The sequence below is a fragment of the Cottoperca gobio genome, chromosome 14, assembly GCF_900634415.1.
Source record: "Cottoperca gobio chromosome 14, fCotGob3.1, whole genome shotgun sequence".
NCBI lineage: Eukaryota > Metazoa > Chordata > Actinopteri > Perciformes > Bovichtidae > Cottoperca > Cottoperca gobio.
Window position 1 is genome coordinate 18911626 of NC_041368.1, and position 8701 is coordinate 18920326.

The following is an 8701-nucleotide window of genomic DNA, read 5'->3' on the forward strand; positions in this document are numbered from 1 at the left end:
TTACAATGCATTCAAGAAAGTGGCATTTTAATGGCTGCAGATGCAACAATTTAAAGGTTTCTTTTACTAATTCAAACAATCATACTATCTTTGATGGGATAGTGGTCTCCAAGTGCTTTTACATTTACATTTTACATCTTAACTTTCATGCTTAGGTTCTTTTGTGAGGTGTCGGATTATTATTTTTAAATCAAATAGCGAAGTGCCTACAGTTAGATCACGTCATAGTCTTTGGTAAAGGAGGGTGAGAAGGATGTTTGTATGTGACATTTGGGTAACCTGTTTACACGACACACATCAACAAAAGAAGTGATAGAAGGCCCTGTACACAAGTATAAAAATACAACCATAATAAAAAGTGATAGTATCAAAGTTTCCACAGTACAATACAAACATACAACAGATTATTGCACCAAATTTAACCATTTTATATTTCACCATGAGAGCAACTCAGTGAAGCTACGATACTATTTCTTCACTCTTAGGATTTAAAACGCCTGAATATGAAGAATACAAAGTTTTACATTTCAAAAAACAAAAGAAAATACAATACAGCGACACGTATCAGTCATATCGGATCTAAATCATATTTGACTGATTTACTGTATTTACGGAACATTAAGCATGTTGAGAAATGACATATATTAAACTAATAAAAGCTACTGCAGCTTTCATTTCTGTCTTGGGGCCTGTTTGCACTAAATTATTTCACATTTCACAAAAACACCAGCTTCCCCAACAGTCACACTCAATCTAAGGGCGATGGTAATGTTCCTGAAACAACATAATAAATAACATAAAAAAACAAAAAACAGACACGATTTGACCTTGTCATTGTTAAACTCAACACTTGAAACTTTGATTTACGATGTATGAATGATAACATCAATACATAATCATTCAAATGTAAACAAATGAGACCATGACTGAGAAGATGTGTAGTCCGTCTCACAGCTGTGGAAGCAGTTTCTACGTGATCCATAAGGTTCAGCAAAAGGGACTATTTGTTGTTCTTTTCTCTGCGTATTTATTAAAAGCAATGGATGTAATGGAAGTGATCTGTTCAAAGGTTCCCTCTGATTCTGATGTAACTCCTACAGCTTTGGCTGTTTGCTCTGAAGGAACAGCGCCACCTGTCTGCAGAGTCCCCACAGTGTAAGAAGGCAGAAGAGAGGCCGGCAGTGAAGCATCAGTGATGGTCTCACTTGTTCATGATTCAGCATTAAAATGCAAATCAAAACATGTAGCTTAAGTTTTTTTTAAATCTGTGAGCAAGAATACCAATTAGATATTTGAGGCTTTAGTTGGGAGTAAATGTCTGTCACACAAATATCACATCAAATAAATGCTTTTTGTTTTAAAAGATAGTTAAGTTAACTACAATATAACTGCCACATCAGTCAGTGCATCCAGCAACACAGTCATGACACAGATACGACATTTTGAATATCCCGCTGCTCATTTTCTTGAGGACAAATGTAACCTTAAAGCAAAAATATATCTTTATTTGTACTTAAATTTTGCTTGTTAGACAAGTTTCAAATAATGCAACCAGTGGTTTTAATGGATTAAAGATAAGAAGTAATTCTTTGGGTGACAGACTTTCCCTACAATGTGAAAAGACAATGTTAAAAACTCTCTTTAAATATATAGTATACGTACTATATGTATGCATTTTAAAAAAGTCACAAAGGAACAACAGACTGATTAGGCCCAATTGTGTTGTAGGAGTTGCGCATTAAAACACAATCACACATTTGAATCAGATTTGATGATTTCTAACCACAAAATTAACTATTTATAAATAATGCAAAGAGACAGAGCTGGGTGTCCAAATGTGCTCCAAGTACCAAAACTGTTGCATATTAAAAAGCTGGAAGTGAATGCTTTCTCAGAATTTAGTTAACTTAATCTTTAATCAGATATTTACTGATTCACATTGTGACGGCCTCAGAGGTGGCCCTGTCCTGTCCTTCCCATGTTGTGTGCTTAACCTGTGTTTCAGGAGGTTGATTGGTGGAGCTGAGACCTCGTCATCTCCTCATCACTGATTCAGCACACCTGAGCAGGCTGGATCAGGCTATAAAGAGACCTGCAAGATCTTCTCTGTCTCTTCCATCGGACCTGCTGCCTGCTATTTATATTGTGCTTGGTGGATCATTTTACTTAAATTAAACCATAGAAAAGTTATTTGATTGTGTGGTCTCTCTCCTCGTCACCTCCCCTCGAGCCAGGTTGTGACAACATCAATACTTAGTTAATTGTAGACTGTATTTTATTCAGGCAAAGTTCTTCAGCTGCTTTGTGTTGAGTCTAAATTAAACACGAATGCTTTTGAGAAATTTGGGGTATTTTGCAAAATAAATGTAGCAAAACAAAGTGATTTATAATTTTGGCATTTGACGCGAAATCAAATCAGTAACACCACTTTTAAATGACACCCAGCCCCAGGCAAGCTGAGGAAAAATCTACTAGAAGTAGGATCACAAATATCCAGTTTCTGCAGAGGTTTTGAACTGTCGACATGAACCACCTCAAATAAAGAGCGAACCAGTACCAAGCAGAAAGTACAAACACCATTTATCCAAACGTTTATCCACAGACCGAGATCAGCCGCGGTCCACGTTGGTCAATTATAAGCAGGTTATAAGAAAAGCAGGAGATGAACTGAGTTGCTGTCAACGTTTATGTATTTTAGTTTTATACTTGTAAAACGTTTGCACTTTGGTAACAGTGTTATTTTTAACAATCTAAGTTGCTTTGATATTTGCATGCAAATATGTAGACATTGTGCAAGGTGACATTAGAGTGAACAGTAAGACATCATTAGCAGGAGTCATGTTGTTAAGTGTTCATTCTGGAGCCACGTGTAGAAAGTTGGAATTATTGGATTTCAGTTTAATGAAAAAGTTTGGTCATTAAAATGTAACAGTGGCAGTTATAACTTCAGACATAACAATATTTCTACTTCCATCTCAGGGCTTCAGTCCTTCAGAGTAGGAATTTACCTGGATCACAGGGCAGGGACTCTCTCTTTCTACAACGTCTCTGAAACCATGACTCTCCTCCACAGAGTCCAGACCACGTTCACTCAGCCTCTCTTAGCTGGATTCTGGCTTCAATCATCATATGGAGACACTGCTGAGTTGTGTGAGCTCACATCCTTGCTCAACAGGATTTGGTTTACTCCATATGCCCAAATCATTTTAATATTCGTGGGAATATCCATTTATCTAGAATATGGGAGAAGGGAAATCTAGATTTAACAAGTGAAATACAACATCTACCCTGAATAAGTGTTATTGTAACAGTACGATCAAGAAAGAAGGGAGGTGGGATTCAATTGCACGACACAGAGGCAGATAAATGTTGAATGGAAATAGTCTTTAATGAAAACTTTGCAGTTGCTATGGTACACGCATAGACAGTTGATCATACAATGTATCAAGGGGTAATCCAGGAGCAGAGTCGGGTCATGGAAACAGGTTTGGTAAACGGGCAGATACTCAGCGTAACAGCACAGCAGACAAGGATCAGGCCAGGGCAGAATCAAATCACGGAAACAAGGTCGAGGAAGCCGGGGAATCAAACAGGAAACAGGAAGCCGGGACAAATGCTGTTGACATCGAAGTACAAAGACGAACTGGCAACGAGAGACAAACAAAACAGACTCTATATACACACACCAAGAAGTGAGAGGGAACGAGACACAGGTGAGGACACTAACGAACAGATTGGGAACACCTGGGGGTAGGAAGTAGAATCAACAGAGAACAGGTAATTAACTAAATAAAACAGGAAGTACAAACACAACACGAAACATCTAACGAACAGGCCGAGACCTAATAGTTATAAATCAAATCAAATGTATTTATAAATCCCAAAATCCCACATTACACATTTGTCTCAGTGCACTTTACAGACTGTACAGCATCGGACACCCTCTGTCAAACAACAAACATCTGTAAAGCACTCTGACGATGGCTGGATTACTGATCGGGCCTACAAGGCACAGAGGTACAAAGTCTCAGGGTCTTTCCCGGCCTTCCCCTACAAAATGTTACTCGAGACACGTACCAACCAGGAAGAGACCCAAATGACCACAAGGAGACATAAAGGAACTACAAACAGACACAAAAAGACTGAAACAACAACAAAGTTACACAAAACAAATACAAAACCACAGAGAGATGTGTAAGGCATACCTGTCAACCCTCCAGTTTTTCCCGGGATTATCCCGTATTTTTCCTTCTATCCCGCTGTCCTCCTGTTTAAATATGTTCCAGTAATTATCCCGTATTTCTAACCTTTCAAAAATAAAAATAAGCCTAATTTAAAAAAGTGTGGTAAAGTGGCCTCCGGTACAGCAGGTGGCAGTATTATGTTCAACTTTAGCTGAAAAACGTTATCCGGCATTAAACACAGAGAAGAAGAAAACAGGAACAATAACACAGAGAAGAAGAAAACATATGGCTGAGTCACAGTGAACGGGAGAGAGATGGAGACGCGGTTTAACCTGCCAAACAAGTTAAAACTTGATGCAAGTACCTAGACAAATGGGAGGAGACCTTCCCTCATTTAATAAAAAGCAGAGTCGGGTAAACTCGTGCTTTTTGTAAAGTGTGCCATTCAGATGTTAGCATCGCACACGGCGGAGAAAGCGTCCAAGCACAAGCACGCCCAAGAGGCACAAACATACACTGTCAATGACTTCATGTGTGACGAGAACTGTGTCGGAGGCAGACCAAGTGACCAAAGCTGAGGGAAAGAAGTCAATGCTTTGTGCCAGAGATAATGTAGCCTTCAGCTTCTGCGATGATTTCAGTCGCAGTGTAGCGGACATGTTTCCCGACTCTGAAGTAGGCTACTCGTCGGGGAAACAAAAGCCACACAACTCATCAACCATCAAATACATTGATGATAATAACTAATAAATAAAATACATACATCTTATACCATGTATGTACAAGTATTATATACTTTAAATAGACATGTATTTCCTGAATGTATAAACCCGTCCTTTATGTGTTTACATGTACATGATATGGGGGCTGGGGGCTGAGAGCTGTTAAGGCAGGGGTCGGGAACCTTTTTGGCTGGGAGAGCCATAAAAGCCAAATATTTGTTTATGTATTTCCTTGAGAGCCATATATTTAATCAATTTGAACGAAACTTTATGCATGCATTTTTTTAAGAATAACACGTCTCCGAGTACTAATAGCAGTATCAGTGTTGCATTGAACACGTGCTCTTTATTAAATAAACTAAACGCTTACGTTATTTATCTCATATTTCAGTGTTTACTGCACGGGTGTCAAACTCAAGGCAATTATGACCTATTTAACCTCTTATGTCTGTTGTTGTTGGTGTTGTTTTTGTTGTTGTCCTGCATTTTAGCGCCTTGAGATTGCTTTTAGCTTTGAAAGGCACTTTACAAATACAATTTATTATTATTATTAATTATTATTATTATTATTATTATTATTATTATTATTATTATTATTATTATTATTATTATTATTATTATTATTATATCCGGCCCGCGAGAAAATATCATATGTCTGTCATAACTGGCCCGCCTGTTCTGGTAATTACATCAATGCATGGCACAACCACGGGAAAAGACATTTGAGGAAGAATCTAAATGTGTGAATGAAATGAAAGTTTTTGGAAAGCAAAGGGAAACACACCACAGATCTCTGGGACGATGTGAGCTGGACTGTTTGTGCGACATAACGAAGCATCTCACTGTTAAACCTGCAGCTTCAGTGTGATCACGGACATGTGTGATGCCGAGCTGCCCTGTGGGAGACTCTGATGCAGAAGGAAACTTGGTCACTGCGTGTTTCCAAACACTGACAAACATCTCCACCTCTGTGTTCCCGACAGCATTCTGCTGATCAACTGAGAGCATGTGCCGACTTTGCTGCTCAGCAATCCGTTTGCAGTTGATTTAAATATGTTCCATATCTTTTTGCACTTTATGTGTACCCTGTTTCAATACATGTGGACCGTGTTTGGCCCTCGACGTAGTCCCAGTTTTTAATGTTGGCCCTCTCTGTGAATGAGTTTGACCCCCCGGTCTACTGCTTGCTTTGTGCAGTTTCTCCTCAGCTGTTTTGCGAAGGGCAGGGCTACACACACACACACACACACACACACACACACACGTGTGTGTAAGTGTGTGCACTGTGCAGTCAGAGACAGAGCGGAGGAAAGGAGAGGGGAGAACTAAAAAACAAATCCGCTGCTAAATGTTTTACTTTAAAATGACACCGTATAATTGTTTATTACTTGTTAATCATGTTAAAAAATGTCAGCTCAAAATTGTCTGCGAGCCATAATCGCGTCATCAAAAGAGCCATATATGGCTCGCGACCCATAGGTTCCCGACCCCTGTGTTAAGGTATGGACAGAGTCCGCCAGAAAACTTTCCAATGTTGACAGTTAATTTATTCTGTAGTTATCTGAAAGGCAGACTAACTGAGGGCTAAAAACAAACTGCAACTCTCAAACCACTCCTCTTCCTGGAATGAAGGACAACTTCGTAAAACCCCACCCAGAGTTGATCTACTGGCTCAGCGAGGCTTCCTCCTGCTCAGACATGTGTTGTTCCCTCCCCTTTAACAGATCTGAAAGTTAAAGATGGGTGTAAGCACCATGTGTTTGCATGTAAGAGCTGTAACGCACACACTGCAGATCAGTGAACACACAATGAGGAAATGAGCACAGCATTTATCTGAAAGCCGAGAGTGAAACTAACCTATATTCACTGTTGTCGAGAGAAGAAATGGCGCAGCAAGTGATTCTGGATCGAGAAAAACTGAGGCTGTTCAATCTGTCTGGATCTTCTAAAGGATCCGGTGACTATTCCCTGTGGGCACAGCTACTGCATGAGCTGTATTACAGACTGCTGGGATGAAGAGAATGAGAAGAAAACCCACAGCTGCCCTCAGTGCAGGCAGAGCTTCACACCGAGGCCTGTCCTGGGGAAAAATACAATGATGGCAGAGTTAGTGGAGGAACTGAAGAAAGTAGGACTTCAAGCCGCTTCACCTGATCTTACATATGCAGGACCTGGAGACGTGGCCTGTGATTTCTGCTCTGGGATGAAACTGAAAGCTTTCAAGTCCTGTCTGGTGTGTATGATCTCTTACTGTGAGCAACACCTGAAGCCTCACTATGAAGTAGCTGGCATTAAAGAAACACAAGCTGGTTGAAGCCACCTCAAAGCTTCAAGAGAACATCTGCTCCCGTCATGACGAGGTGATGAAGATTTTCTGCCGCACTGATCAGCAGTGCATTTGTTATCTTTGCTCCATGGATGATCATAAAGGCCATGACACAGTCTCCGCTGCAGCAGAGAGGGCTGAGAGGCAGAAGGAGCTCGGGGTGAGCCGGGAAAAGTTCCAACAGAGAGTGCTGGACAGAGAAAAGTACGTCAAGGTGCTTCAACAGAGGGTGGAGGCTATCAATCATTCTGCTGATGAAGCAGTGAGGGACAGTGAGAAGATCTTCACTGAGTTGATCCATCTCATTAAGAAAAGAAGCTCTGAAGTGAAGCAGGAGATCAGATCCCAGCAGGAAACTCAAGTGAGTCAAGCTGAAGAGTTTGAGGAGAAGCTGCAGCAGGAGATCACTGAGCTGCGGAGTAAAGACACTGAGCTTCAACAACTTTCACACACAGAGGATCACCTGCATTTCCTAAACAACTACCCCTCGCTGTCACGTGTGAGTGAGTCTAAAGACTTACCCAGCATTGATATCTGTCCTCTGCGCTCTTTTGAGGATGTGACCGCGGCGGTGTCAGAGGCCAGAGATAAACTGCAGGCTGTTCTGAGTGAGGAGTGGAGACACATCTCACTGGCAGTGACTGAAGTGGAATGTTTTAATGCCTCAAGCAGAGCCCAGACCCAGAGCAGAATTTATGAAATATTCTCGTCAAATCACACTGGATCCAAATACAGCACACAGGAGTTTGTCATTGAGTGACAGGAACAGAAAAGCTAACATCAATGGCAGTAGAACAAGTTATATCAGATCACCCAGACAGATTTGATCAATGGTGGCAGGTTCTGAGTAGAGAGGTCTGACTGGACGTTGTTACTGGGAGGTGAAGTGGAGCGGGGGGTTTGTATAGCAGTTGCAAATAAGGATATTAGAAGAAAAGGACCAGAGAAGAATGTGTATTTGGATTTAATGACAATCTTGGTCATTACAATGTCACAGTGGCAGTTATTACTTCAGCCATAACAATATTTCTACTTTCATCTCAGGCTTCAGTCCTCCAGAGTAGGAATTTACCTGGATCACAGGGCAGGGACTCTCTCTTTCTACAAGTCTCTGAAACCATGACTCTCCCCACAGAGTCCAGACCACGTTCACTCAGCCTCTCTTTCCTGGATTCTGGCTTCCATCACTATTGGAGACACTGCTGAGTTGTGTGAGCTCACAGGAGTTTAAAGAGTGACTCGTCTCTATACAGTAAATGTTGAGGTGTGTCTGCTGCAGAGATCAAACGTAATAGGTGGGCCTGTGATGTTCTTTCTTATATTTTCTGTTTTTAATGTGTCAATTCAGTAAAATGGTGAAATGGAAAACAAATAATTTCTCTTTTATTTGGATTAAACAACCTTGTTTATTGAAATTTGATTCTATTATATATTTAGTTATATTTACTAAACATTGTCATTATATACTG

General features: G+C 40.5%; 1 pseudogene; it reads left to right on the forward strand.

The window, feature by feature from the left end:
• The first annotated feature begins 7244 nt into the window (after positions 1-7244).
• LOC115018794 (tripartite motif-containing protein 16-like) lies at positions 7245-8140 on the forward strand (annotated as a pseudogene).
• The last annotated feature ends 561 nt before the right edge of the window (positions 8141-8701 follow it).